This window comes from Malaclemys terrapin, chromosome 8 (genome assembly GCF_027887155.1).
Source record: "Malaclemys terrapin pileata isolate rMalTer1 chromosome 8, rMalTer1.hap1, whole genome shotgun sequence".
In the NCBI taxonomy this organism is placed as follows: Eukaryota; Metazoa; Chordata; order Testudines; family Emydidae; genus Malaclemys; species Malaclemys terrapin.
The window spans coordinates 22,756,657-22,770,637 of record NC_071512.1 but is presented as its reverse complement, the minus strand read 5'-3'; positions in this window follow the sequence as shown (position 1 = coordinate 22,770,637).

The following is a 13,981-nucleotide window of genomic DNA, read 5'->3' as shown; positions in this document are numbered from 1 at the left end:
CAGAGCCCAAAGTCAAAGCCAGGAGTAGAACTCAAATTTCTGGCTCTTAGTCCTGCACTCAGAGCATTAAACCACATTAAAGAATGAAAAGTGGTGAAAAATATTAACCAAGTTTTATTCAACCCCAACAGTTTTTGTTCAGATTTGGTTTGGTTTTGGGGTCTTTATTTTATCTCCTTTTCTACTTGCTCATCCTCTTTCTTTGGATGGAGGTAGGTGGCAGGAAACTACATTCCAGCGTGCTTTATCCTAAGCAAAACGTTCAGGAGTACTGACTTGTAGTGCTCAGTCCATGCACTTCTAACTCTCAGTCTGACAATATCACTAAACTCTGGCTCACCTCTTGCATCTCAAAATAAAGCCCCACTCAACCACAGCTCAGCATCGTGTTCTATCTCCTTTTGAACGGCACTCCGGGGGTGGGGGCGGGGAGAGAATCCTAACTCCACAGAAGTCAATTCCCATTGATTTCATCGGGGGTGGGATTTCATCCTTTCTGTTTGGCAGCTCTATTGAGTCCTGTTTCCAAAAGTTTGAATTTAATTGCTGGTGTGTTTTTGAAGCATTTAAGCTCACAGTGAAGAGTGAATCTACTAAGATCAAGAGGTAGCTTGGCAAGGCTGACAAGAACTCGCTTTAGGGTTTACAACATGATCTAAGGGCTTGACCCAAAACCCACTGAAGTCAGTGGTGCAATTCCAACTGATTCCAATGGGCTTTTATCACAGTTGGATTTCATCATCCTTATGTCTTACTACTATAATGGACTTTTTCCAGTCCCACAAAATGAAGCCATCATTTATATTATCTTGAATAATATAATTGGATAATGTGTTTTGGTCAAGGATCAAGTCATATTTTGATAAAGGATGTCATGTGTTTCCTTTTTCAAACACACTCTAAGGTCAGAGTTTATATTTAAAAATAAGCAAACTATGTTACCCTGGAATAACACAAAGACATTTTAACTTTATTTTTGGGAGGATCACAAACCCACACTAAATACTGCACAAAAACAAGATCAGATTTTCCCGAAAGCTCAGAGAGAGAGAGAGAGAGAGAGAGAGAGAGAGAGAGAGAGAGCGCACACCTGACAACTCATTGAAGAGAAGTCACATCTGAACACCACTTTAACAAAGCAGTTCCATGCTGAGAGCCAGATTCACCATTCACACAAGCCCTAGCAGTGGGCCCCCGTAGCAGACAGTCTTGCTGGAAGAGGGGTTGTGGCAGTTTCACTGCTGCATTGGAGGGGGGATCCCAGAGCAGCCCCAAAAGTGAGCAGCCTACTGCAGTGCAATTGGAGCAGTGCACTCCATGTGTAGCCTTTCCCAAAAGGGCATTATCCCTTATGGAAAAACCCTATACAATTGTCATGGACTCACAGATCATGCCCACTCTTGGCCCCGTGCGGTCCGTGGGGGGTGCCCCTTTTAGTGAGACAGCCCTTCTCGGGGGTCCACTCTCTCTTGGGGTCAGGCTCCTCCACCTCCTGGAGCCACACCTCTCTGAGCCTTAGCACGTCTGTCTCTGCCGTGGGCCCCCTCAGGGAGTCCACTCTCTGGACCCCCGGGGACTACACCCTCGAAGGGGTTGATGCCACCATGTTTTCTAGACCGAAGTGACTCTCAGCCAGCATAAAACAGGAGGATTTATTGAGAGTTGAACACAGCACAGAAAACTCACAGGGCCTCAGGCCTGGCCTCCCTCAGCCCAGCACATCCCAGTCTCTCTGCATCCAGGTGGGCTCTGCCTGCACCCCCTCTCCAGCCCAGAGCCCCCTTGCTTCCCAGCTGGGCATCTGAGATCACCGGGCCCAGGCCCCGCCTCTGTCCATTGTCTTCTCTCCAGGTAAACAGGGTCATAAACCAGGGCCTCCTCTCCTCGCTTCTGTCCTCTGGCTGGAACCGGCTGGTTAGGTCACTGGGTCCTCACTCTGTGCCCATTGTCCGCCCACTGGCCAGAACTGGCTGCGTCTCCTCAGCTGGGCCTCCGGGTGGTCAGGTCACCGGTCGCTGGGGTGTCCATCCTCCAGGCCATCGGCTGGGTCCCCAAGTCCTCTCTCAAGTTCTCTGCAAAACAAACTCCCTCTCCCCTCACCTCGTTAAACCAGTAACACCCAGGGAAACTGAGTCCCACCCCCTCCGCATGCAAACCATTGAAAACTCCACAGAAAACAAGAAAACCCCCCACTTCGTCACAACAATTCTTTAACATGATTTAAAAAACAAGCCCCATACCCCTTTAGAAAGGAACTTATTCTCTATTAAATTCTAGGCTATCCTAGAGTAATTTATCAGGAATGTTCTCAAAATTCCATAAAATCATATTGGTGTAATCAGTCTATGTAAGACTTTGATAGGGGATGGCAGTCTCTGGTGTAGACGGAAGCTGCCCTCCCAGCAGACATTTCTCCCCACCCACTTCTGCACTGAGGAGGGTGGCAGTGGACACTTCCTCTGGTGATTCCTCCCCAGGGAGCTGGTGCTGGGAGGTAGAATCTAAACCTCCTTGGACTAGCAGGGGTATATAGAGTCCCAAGCCCATGAGAGACTCAGACTATTGATTCTCTAGTGTACCATAAAGCAAAAGCAGCATGAGAGGGAAGATAGGAATACTCACCATCTGTCTAAATGACTTTGCAGAAGGGACAAACAAATGAGCACTTTTGCCACCTTCAGGTAATGAAAAGAGGGAGAGAAGGAGCCACTGTTCAGCAGCTAATTTAATTATTTCTGTTTTCGAAAGAAGCTGAGTTTTGCAGTGGATGCAATGATTATATTGAGTGTAAAAGGTTTCAATCATTATTTCTGGGGAGATAAGGCAGGACTAATGCTTTTTATGCTGTGAGCATTGAGAGTTAACAGTAGTAGGAGGAGATCAAATAGAGGATTTAAAGAGATGAGGTCCCAAGGAAGATGGGTGAACATAAGATGCTTATAGACGAAATAGGATTCATTTTAAAGCCAGAGGAAGTGACAGCAGAGAGGCAGAGGGGCAGCTGTGAATGTTACAGGGGAAGTGGATTAGACACATTGCACAGGAAAGCGTATTTAAAATTGAAAGATGGTGAGTCAACTTTTGATCTTAGGGTACATCTACACTACAGGGGGGAGTCGATTTAAGATACGCAAATTCAGCTACATGAATAGCGTAGCTGAATTCGACGTATCGCAGCCGACTTACCCCGTTGTGAGGACGGCGGCAAAATCGACTTCTGTGGCTTTCTGTCGGCGGCGCTTACTACCACCTCCGCTGGTGGAGTAAGAGCGCCGATTCGGGGATCGATTGTCGCGTCCCAACGGGACGCGATAAATCGATCCCCGAGAGGTCGATTTCTACCCGCCGATTCAGGCGGGTAGTATAGACCTAGCCTTAGTTAAACTGGTGTCAACTAGAAGCACCTTCGATATCATTGGAGTTATTTCATATTTACACTAGTGTAACTGAGATCAGAACATGGTCCAAAAAATAGACTAACATATCAAGGGTGGGATCAAAATAAAGGGACAGATTTTTGACAGGTGTAAATCAACATAGCTCCATTGGTGATTTACACCAGTAAGAATCTGGCTCAAAGACTCAGCTCCCACAGAAGTCATTTGGAGTCTTTCCATTGATTTCAGTGAAAGGTGGATTGGGCAAATAGAAACAATTCAGGCCCCACTAAGACTTCACTTGAAGCTAAACTGTGATTGAGTTCAAAGGAGGTCTTACTGGGCCCCTAATGTAGTAGCTATCTGATAAGGAGTGTACAATATCTAGGTTCATACTTAACTCATGTATATGTACAATACACACTATTATTTCCTTCAAATATGTATGGGGGGAAATGGAAGCTGAATCATATCTGTAGCTGTAGGAAGATATTAGGATAGAACAACTGACATTGGGACTAAATTAAGACATTATTTTCACCTAACCTAAACGTGAACTGAGCTCAAAATAAACCTCAAGTTATCCAAACATTTTGGACCTTCACTGATTTCCCAATTTCACTTGACTCAGTGCTGGCATTTTCTCCTAACAACTCCTCAGTAGCAATTGATAGGTGACCTTTCTTTTCATGTTCAACAAACTCAAATGGTGAGATCAAGAAATAGACTAGGATGCTTGTTACTAGAGAACTCATTTCTGGGAGTATTTTCCCTTTAGTGCCTATTATATCAGCAGCAAGCTACAAAGCTGCAGAAAAGGACCTGGGAATTACAGTGGATGAAAAGCTGGATATGAGTCAGCACTGTGCCCTTGTTGCCAAGAAGGCCAAAGGCATATTGGGCTTTTTTAGTAGGAGCATTGCCAGCAGATCGAGGGAAGTGATTATTCCCCTCTATTCGGCACTGGTGAGGCCACACCTGGAATATTGCGTCCAGTTTTAGTCACCCCACTACAGAAGGGATGTGGACAAATTGGAGAGAGACCAGTGGAGGGAATGAAAATTATTAGGGGGCTGGGGAAAATGATTTATGAGGAGAGGCTGAGGGAACTGGAGTTATTTAGTCTGCAGAAGAGAAGAGTGAGGGGGGATTTGATAGCAGCCTTCAACTACCTGAAGAGGGATTCCAAAGAGGATGGAGCTAGGCTGTTCTCAGTGGTGGTAGATGACAGAACAAGAAGCAACGGTCTCAAGTTGCAGTGGGGAATGTCTAGGTTGAATATTAGGAAACTATTTCACTAGGAGGGTGGTGAAGTACTGGAATGGGTTATCTATTCTAGGGAGGTGGTGGAATCTCCATCCTTAGAGGTTTTTAAGGCCTGGCTTGACAAAGCCCTGGCTGGGATGATTTAGTTGGTCCTGCTTTGCTTTGAGCAGAGGATTGGACTAGATGACCTCCTGAGGTCTCTTCCAACCCTAATATTCTATGATTCTAAGCTTCAGGCAATGATCTGTTTGCATAGCCATTATAACTTATGTTACTCAGACTTTGTGCACACAATAAAAAAAGTAGACTATATCCTATTAATTTTTGTGAGCCTATTTGCATAAAATTGCACAAAGACAATTAGGAATTAGCTAGGAAGCACTTAGATATCACAATGCTGGGTGCTTTGAAAAAACCTTAAGATTGTTGACTCACGTCAGAAATTATGAGTATGTGTTCAAGTGTCGAAGATAAAGCATGCCGCCTTTATGTTTCCACCCCCAGGTGTACGTCAAATAAGATGTTGAAAATATGTAGTATTGGACAGCAAGCCTTCAGGAAACAGCAGTGGCTTATATCAGTGTTGCATGTTGATTTATCCACATGATTCTCTCAAACTCCTCTTGCAGATAGTGCTGCCTGGATGCAGCCCCAGAGTAATATATATAACTGCTTTCATACAGACAATCTGATCCCATTGTACCTCTCCAATACAGTCTCCCCAGCATGTCTTGGGCAGACAGGGAATCCAGTGCGCACCTGGGGTTGTGTTTCAAATACTCTCCCACGTGGCTCCACTTAGGGTATGTCTATACCCTAGAAGTGCTACAAGTTGCAATGCTGCAGCTATGCCACAGTACACTGTAGTGTAGACACTTACTACAGTGATAGGAGGTGTTTCCTGCTGCTGTAGTAAATCCACTCCTTGGAGAGATGGCTCCTAGGTTGACAAGAGTTCTTCCACTTACTCCCTCTGTAGATGGAGGTAGGTAAAGTCACCCTAACTATGTTGTATCTGGATGTGAAATTTTTCACAACCCTGAATAACATAGCTATTTCAACCTAAGTTTTAAATGTAGACCAGGCCCTCAGGTGCCATCTGCTTTCTTAATGCATGTTGTAGGATATGCTATGAGAGCACACCCTTAAAAATGCATGTAAAAAAAATCTCAGTTACAGTGTTTGTGTACTATTGACAAAGCAAGCTGACACAAAGTAAGAGAAAATTAGAGATGGGACCCTCAGAAAAAATACTGGCATTTTAATACCTTGATGTTTGAGGGTGTTCAACTCTAGGGTTAAAGTTTGGTATATATATAGAGGCAGAGCCCAGCTCAGGTTCAGAGGGAGCCAGGCTATTGGTTTTTCCAAAGTTTTGAAAAGTTTTTCAAAATATTTTCCTGTTTTTTCAAACCACTTTTAGTTTTCACAATAGATCAACTATTGGCCTTCAAAAACCTGACTTCTACATCAGATGTGGACATTTGCTTCAACAATATATTCACAATGGAATTTTCTAGCATAAAACAAAAACAAAATGTGGTTTAAGGATTTTATGGAAACTATCAGTGCCAAGGAATCAATTCTTGAATAGCCATTGTACAGAATAACAGCTCCGTTACATGAATGCACTATGAACAATGAGCTGTTGTCACATTTACCATTCTCCTTTTCACATGCCCATCTGGCTCATTGGCAATATACCTGGCTACACAAAGCTTAGGAAAATGCTTTGAGCAGACCTTGAGCTAAATGGATGTTCCATATGTATCCTAGTGTATCAGTTAGACAAGGAAACAGGTTTGGATAAAATAAAAAGGTCTGAACCTTTGTCCCATATTTGTCTCAGAATGGAATTGAATCTTTTCAGAAGCTAGATTAGCCTTTTAAAAATCAATCCTGGCCCTATTGAAGTTGAGGGAAGTTTTGCTATTGACTTCAGTGTGTGTGTGTGTGGGGGGGGTGGGGAGCGGTGTTAGGATTTCACCAGTCTAGCTAGACCACAAGGGGATGTGACAGGACATGGAGAAAAACAATTCTTACTGTTGTTCCATCATGAGTGGGAGGAGGAACTACTGGAATTCTCACCAGAAAGCTGATGTGCATGTAATTTCCAGCCTCAAGATTGGTTCAGGAAAGCACCCAAAACTATCTAACTTCCAAACCTGCAGGGCTAGATGGTACTTCTTAGGCACAGCCGAGAGAAAGGGTGGGTACAAAGTTGTACTGCCTCATATGGAACACATGGGAGTGTGCCCCCTACTCAATCCTTTTATAGCGGTGGTTCTCATACTTTGGTACTGGTGACTCCTCTCACACAGCAAGCCTCTGAGTGCGACCGCCCTTATAAATTAAAAACACTTTTTAATATATTTAACACCATTATAAATGCTGGAGGCAAAGCGGGGTTTGGGTGGAAGCTGAATTCCTATCAAGTAAGACTGGCAGTATTTTAAACTTACTTTGTAAGTGACTATCTAAAGTACAAGAAAGTAGGGAATCAAGCCCACAGTGTTCAGAAGCCCTGTGCACTTCTCCTTTCCTCCACGTGTCAGCAAAAAGAACAAACATTTGCTTTACGGGGACATATCAAACACCCCAAACTGAAAAATGTGAATAATTTTCTAAAAAGGAGCAGATTGAAGACTTGTCAGAAATCCCTATTTTGTTGGCAGGTGTTCGTTAGAAAAAGTTGTCTGCAGGATTTATTCTTTCCCTATATATATTTACAAAGGCATTCTGTAAATGGACATTGATATAAGATACTTTTAGTTCCCCCATCCCACGTTCTGCTGTAGTCTCTTGACCAACAAAGGCTTTTTATTCTCCAGCTGATCATCATTCATGGGCCTATGCTGGAAGCTTGACTCAAAACCCATTCAGGATTTCAGGGGATGGGAGAAGGTTGTAGAGTCTGCATCTGAGCTGACATTTCCCCTCTCCTTTCTTCTCCCATGATCCAGTTTCTTAGTGGTTTCAAAACTGGAATGGGCCTATCTTCTAGTGTCAGTTCAGATGCAGCCAAAATCTGGCAAGAACATGTCAAGAAATGCAATTCTACTATTCAGCCTCAGTGGCTCTAATGAGAAAGCAATGAAATCTCTCAAACCTGTTTAAATGCCCCCCCCTCCCAATCTAGCCCTGATTATCCTAATGGTCAGGCTCAAGGCCTAAGCCTAATAAAGATCTAATTATGGACTCTATTTGGCTTTCCTTTGGGAAGGCCAGAGCCCCATGGGGTACTAGGAAGAGAGTGCTGGGGCTGGGATTGAAATTTTGACTGAATCCTGCATGAGTGTAAATGGAGGGAGGGGAAGGAATGTCCCTTGTGCCATTACCTACCCTTCTCATGCACCTGTGCAGTGGCTGAGCTCAGTCTGGACCCAGTTGCATATACTTTGGTACTACTTTGTTCTTTAGATTAAGAGTAAAGACAGAGGAAAGATCCCCTATACAGTATTATGAGCACTGCAGGTTTCTGTCAGTGTAGATCAGGGGTCGGCAACGTTCAGCACGCGGCTCGCCAGGGTAAGCACCCTGGCGGGCCGGGCCAGTTTATTTACCTGCTGACACTGCAGGTTCGGCTGATCGCGGCTCCCACTCACCGCAGTTTTCCGTCCCGGGCCAATAGGGGCAGCGGGAAGCCGCGGCCAGCACATCCCTCGCCCGTGCCGCTTCCCGCCGCCCCCATTGGCCCCGGACAGCGAACCGCGGTGAGTGGGGGCAGCGATCGGTCGAACCTGCCGCGTCAGCAGGTAAATAAACTGGCCCGGCCAGCTAGGATGCTTACCCTGGCGAGCCACGTGCCAAACGTTGCCGAACCCTGGTGTAGATGAATTTCATTTGAAGATGGCATCAGAGTGCAGGTTTAGTGTATGATATTCCATGTTTGTCCAGCTAGTAACAGCCCACTTGTTTCTAAGAAGATGATTTTTTGCATGTGTCATTTTTCACTGTAAGTAGGGAAAAGTGTCATTTCCTCAGGCTATATGTAGTCCAATCCATTCTGTTTTTATGGCCAGTCCTTAATTCCCACTATCACACAATGGTACACTGCCAATTGCAGGCCAAAGAAGAAGAGATGAACACCAAATGCTACTCAGTTAATGATGAAAACAGGCCAAAGCAATTAGACAAGATAAATTGCACATGAATAAAGCTTAATGAGTTGCCGTCAAAGATAAGCTCTTTCTTATCATCCAGAGGTATCAGAGAAAATACTGATCCCTCTCCCCCCAAGTAATGAAAGATTGATCTGGTAACATTATCCTTAACATGCTACTGCAATAGTGAGATTTGTCAGCAATGCATAGTCCTCAATAACTGAAAGAGACATTAACAATAAATTATAAAGATGTTGCAGTAATGTAGTACCGGGCACTCATTAAAATTATAATTGAAAGAGCACTTCATTGAGCAGGATTATGTTTCAAAAAGAGAAAGGATGAGTGTTATTGCCTGAAGTCTAATCAAATGTGCCTAATTAAGATCTTCAACTTAATAACGCCATTATGCATTACAAATTTTGATCAAATTGGTTTGATTTGTTCTGAGGACAGATGCTGTTTACAGATGAGGAAGCAGATTGTCAGAGCAGTGCTGTTGGAGCTAGCATGAGCTGTGAATTATCACAGTGCTAAGTTTCTAAATGAGTAAACTTTTGAATATAGGACAGCTGGGCTAGAAAAAGATTTTCCCCCTAACATCCAGAGAAGTTGAAGGATTATTTCTTGAAGCCTTCCCTGTGTTGATAGTCCTGTATACGAAGTGCCTTGGGTTCAGATTCATGGGTGCTGCTTCCCACAGCTCCCATTGGCCTGGAGTAGCGAACCGCGGCCAGTGGGAGCCGCGATCAGCTGGACCTGTGGACGCGGCAGGTACACACACCAGCCCGGCCTGCCAGGGGCTTTCCCTAAACAAGCGGCGTCCCAAGTTTGGGAAACACTGCTCTGCTTGGTACAGCACTTGGACCAAGGAACAGTAAATATGGCTTTAAGCCACCTTTGCACTCCCTGCATTCTTGGGCTGCCCAGGTGCCAGTTCATCAGTGCAGTATAGAGCAACCTCAGGATTGCTCTAAGTTTTGCTCGGCTGAGAACCTCCAACAGGGCTTTTTGGCAACCAAGAATAGCCAGCGTACAGTAGCACTCAGGCCATGCCTGCTCTCTGCAGCCATGTCCCCGGCACATTGTGGCTATAGACCAGTGTAAAATTTCTGTCCCATCCAGGGAAACCCTTATGCTGCTGGCATTCCCCAGGGGCTGAGGCAAGGCTATGAATCAAGCCCCTTATCTCTAAAACCCTTACTAAACCATTAATATAGAATACTCTCATATTCATTTCCTAAAAATGAGCCTCATGCTTCCTTCTGCATGTGTGGCATAGAAAGGATTGAAAGAAGGAGGAATGGTATTAAGGGTCCAGAAGAGCCTAGTCCATATGGCATGCTGCCTTCTCCCCCGATCCTGAGAACACCCCCTCTACATGAGCACAGGGAGAGGCCCTAATCATTTTGCTGCCCATTTCTGCCCCCTTCCTCTCCACTGAGCAGCCAAGCAAACAAAACAAAATGCCCAGACAGCTAATCAGTAGAGCAAAACCAGACAGCCCATCAGAGGGAAGGGGAAAAGCTGGGTGGCACAGCGGTACCACGTACCCAGGGCGACCACCTTGCTCGCCTGCCCCTAGAACCAGCCATGATGAGCGCAGTACAGATGTATGTGCTACTAGGGCTGCTCCGGCAGGACTTCCATCCATCTGTCAGGGCAAACTAGACTAGCACCCCCTTTTTACTTTCAGCCTTGTTATGAAGGGAAAGGCTTATCCTAAGAGAAATGTCCTTTTCTGGTTCTTGGTTGCTTGTCCTTATAAATGCACAGACTGGAGGGATTGCTGGCAATTTCATTTTCCTCTTTCCTTATTTCTTTAAGAGCTTTTTCTCATTGATTTTTTCAGACAAACAAAAGGCAAGCGCAGGCCAGCTGTCTTCATGCCATGCTCTGGCAACTTTAAGTTTATGTTTGTCAGCACCATTTTTAGATGACTGTACACCCTCAACAACTGGAGATGTTTGGTAGCCCGCAGCCTCCCCATTTAATCCCCCAACACCACAACAAGCCGTTTGTGTACATGTGATATGTACCACACTAAGGCTGTTCTTATGAAGAACAGGCAATTTGGCAGTAAAGATTTAAGTCTTAGGGTAGGGTTTCTGGCTTTAATTCTCTACAAAGGTTTTTACCTAAAATTCTGGGAGCTAGAAATGAATTTGAATGGCAAATATTAAACCCAGCTTAATTGACTGTGATAGCATTTTTAATGGTCCAGGCATGTTTCACAACCACAGCAGAAACATTTTGCTGACTAGCTCATCATTTTCAAGCACTTCATCTCAAACTCAGCACGGTTTATCTCCATTTAGCTCAGATTGTTTCCCCCAGTTCCATCTGTGGGGATAACAAAATTAAAGTCAAATTACAAATAGTGTTAGAGATGGAGAAACCAATGAGAGTTCATTTTACAAAAGGTGGCAAGCCATTTTGACAAACTATTAGGATTTTTATGTTGAGAGAAAAATCCATTATCTCTTAGATCTGATTCTCTGATAGCAAGTGGGATTTGGTTATTGATGTGAGTTTTAGAGATGCAGTGACATTTCATAAATCTATTCACTGAAGAAGTATCCTGTTTTTAAAAAGCTGAATTTCCATTAGTCCTGTGGTCTTCCACATCATGCAAGATGGGAAAGATGGCTCAGAACATTCTGAGAGTGTTTGCTATACAAGCCTGGTCATTTTTCTTTGAGGGAGGTGTGTGTTAATGCTCTTCCTATTTGGCTAAATTTCCCCCTTTATATTTAACTGTGTCCTGGTGTTTGTCTGTTACAGGTATTTGAGCAGAGAAAACTCAGGGATGATAGTTCCCCAGCTGGACAGCACAGAGGTAATTTCAGCATGAATCTCCCTCCCCCATTCAGTATGGAGATGGTTCTGCTCCCTATGCAGCACTGTCCCTCTGGCCTACACCCTGCTGAAGTCTCTCCACAAGACTGGGGGCAGACCAGAGGTATGCCTCCACTACCTGGAACTCCCATCCCTATGAGGAATGTGGCAGAAAGATGGTGTGACTTTACACCTTTAGCTTTTCTGCAGCCCCAGCCGCTCAGAGCTTGGGAATCCATGTTGAAGGATGGTTGTCCAGTAGATAGCAACCATCTCATTCTCCCTGGCAGTGCAGTTCCAACGAAGTCATGCTACAAGGAGAAGTGGCCCTAGAACCACTCTGGTGGTATAGGCCTTCTACAAACACCCTGAGACCTGTGGGTTTTGGGGGCAGAACCACAGCTCATTTCTCAGGGAGGAGGATGTTAAACTCCACCCTCAAAGGAATGAAGAATTTCCTCCAAATCAAGGAAATCCTGGTGAAGTTCTCTTCCTCGGGAGCCCTCTCTAATGGGTATTTCTGCAGGGGTTGGAGGTAAGGGGGCACAGTGAGCACCAATAGTAACATTTCTTATTATTTGACTTTTTCCCCATTGTTATCAAGACATGGGATCAGCTTTTCAGTCCCCCTAAATTCAGGAAAAGGACTTTGTCACTCAGCACTACTCTATGGAAAGGGAGGGCTTTGCCTTCCTGATTCTGTAATCCCTTGCTTGCAGTTCTTCATGGAACCATCATTTGATTCTGGATATACTAAGCACATTGAGCTATGCTAAAAGAATGCATTTTACCAGACATACCGAGCATATTATTCACCAATGAGAAACTTAAGCTGAAGATCTTGCCTGATTTTGAAGTGTTTTGTAAAGCTCAGAAATAACATTACATAGAGTCATCTAACTAAACTACTGGGAAAAGTGCTAAGAATAATAATATCACTGCTTGATTTTTAAAATTAAAATATTCCAATGAAAATCCTATTGTGCTCTAATTCTGTAGTCTTTATTTAGGCAAAGGTCCCAGTGCCATCAGTGGGAGCTTTGCCTGAGTAAGGACTTCAAGATAAGCTCCAGTGAGTGGAAACTTGCCGTATTTTATTTTGACAGCTTGCAATGCAAAGCCTTTTTTGCTGTCCTTCATACTGAACTGGCAAAACTGCTCCCTTACGTGTGAGTACATTCCTCCTCAATAAAACTTAGGCTGCCAAAACAAACAAACACTAGGAAGAACTCAAGTGATAAAATATGCTTTAAATTCAAATGTCTGTTCAGATTTCTTCGCAATATCATTACTTTTCTCTGAAGCTGACTGCAGTCATATCTCAGGAACGAGTAGGGTGATGTTAATAGAAATAGATTTCAAATTTTTATTAAAGTTAATGTTTAAAATGAAATATACACAAGTTAAGAGGGAAGGTACTGTACATCTGGGGTCAGGCTTGAGTTATGAGGGATTACAGGTATCGGTTGCAAGGATGAAGAGATACATACATATCACATAACCAGCATAGACCCAGATTGCAAGAGTTTTTAAAGTGTCAGTGGATAAGTGGGCTCGGGTACGTCACCCATGTAATGTATAAGGAGTCCAAGTCAGTATTGGTGTAGCGAATAAGTACATGGGTGGGGTGCGTCCCTTGGTTCGTCAGGGAAGGAAGTGGGTTATTTCCCTGGTTGGCGGTCTCAATTACTCAATGTGGTATTGACTGTGTCCTGTGATATGTTCTGTATAAATGTCTCTGGACCACCTGATGGTGTCGGACACCATGAGCTGTCTCAGGAGCCGGGCGTAGCATCGACCGACTCCACATGCTCTCAGAACTGTCTCGTTGTGGGGGTCCCATGAGCCCAGGGCTCCCACGATCAGGGTGTGTATCTGGACCTCATAGCCTTGGGCTCTCAGGGTCTTGGCCAGCGGGGTGTACTTCAACATCTTCCGTGTTCGGGCCTCGTGGAAGGCCGGTGACCTGTTTTCAAATGGCACCGTGACGTCTACCATGAGGACCTTCTTCTTTTCTGCGTCTGTCACGACGATGTTGGGTCGCAGTCTGCTGTCTGTCCCGGGGATGGCCGAGTTGAGGGTGATCTTCCCCAGGGATGGCGGGATGGCTTTCACCAGCCGGTTCTGGATGGCGTTGTAGCTGTGCTGCCGGATATAGTTCTAATTAGTTAATATGGCTAAGTCTAGTAAGAATTTCAACATTTATCTGTATAAAGAATTGCAACCAAGTCCACTCACCACTAGGTGTCCCCTTGTGGCCAGGTATGACATCACAGCTGTCACTGGATTAACAGCCCTTGCCGATAGTCACTCCATCACTATGGCAGTTTCTCTGCCTGGTAACTCAGGCCTCCAGGCAGGTCACCATCTTTATTCCATCCCTAAGAGTCCACAACT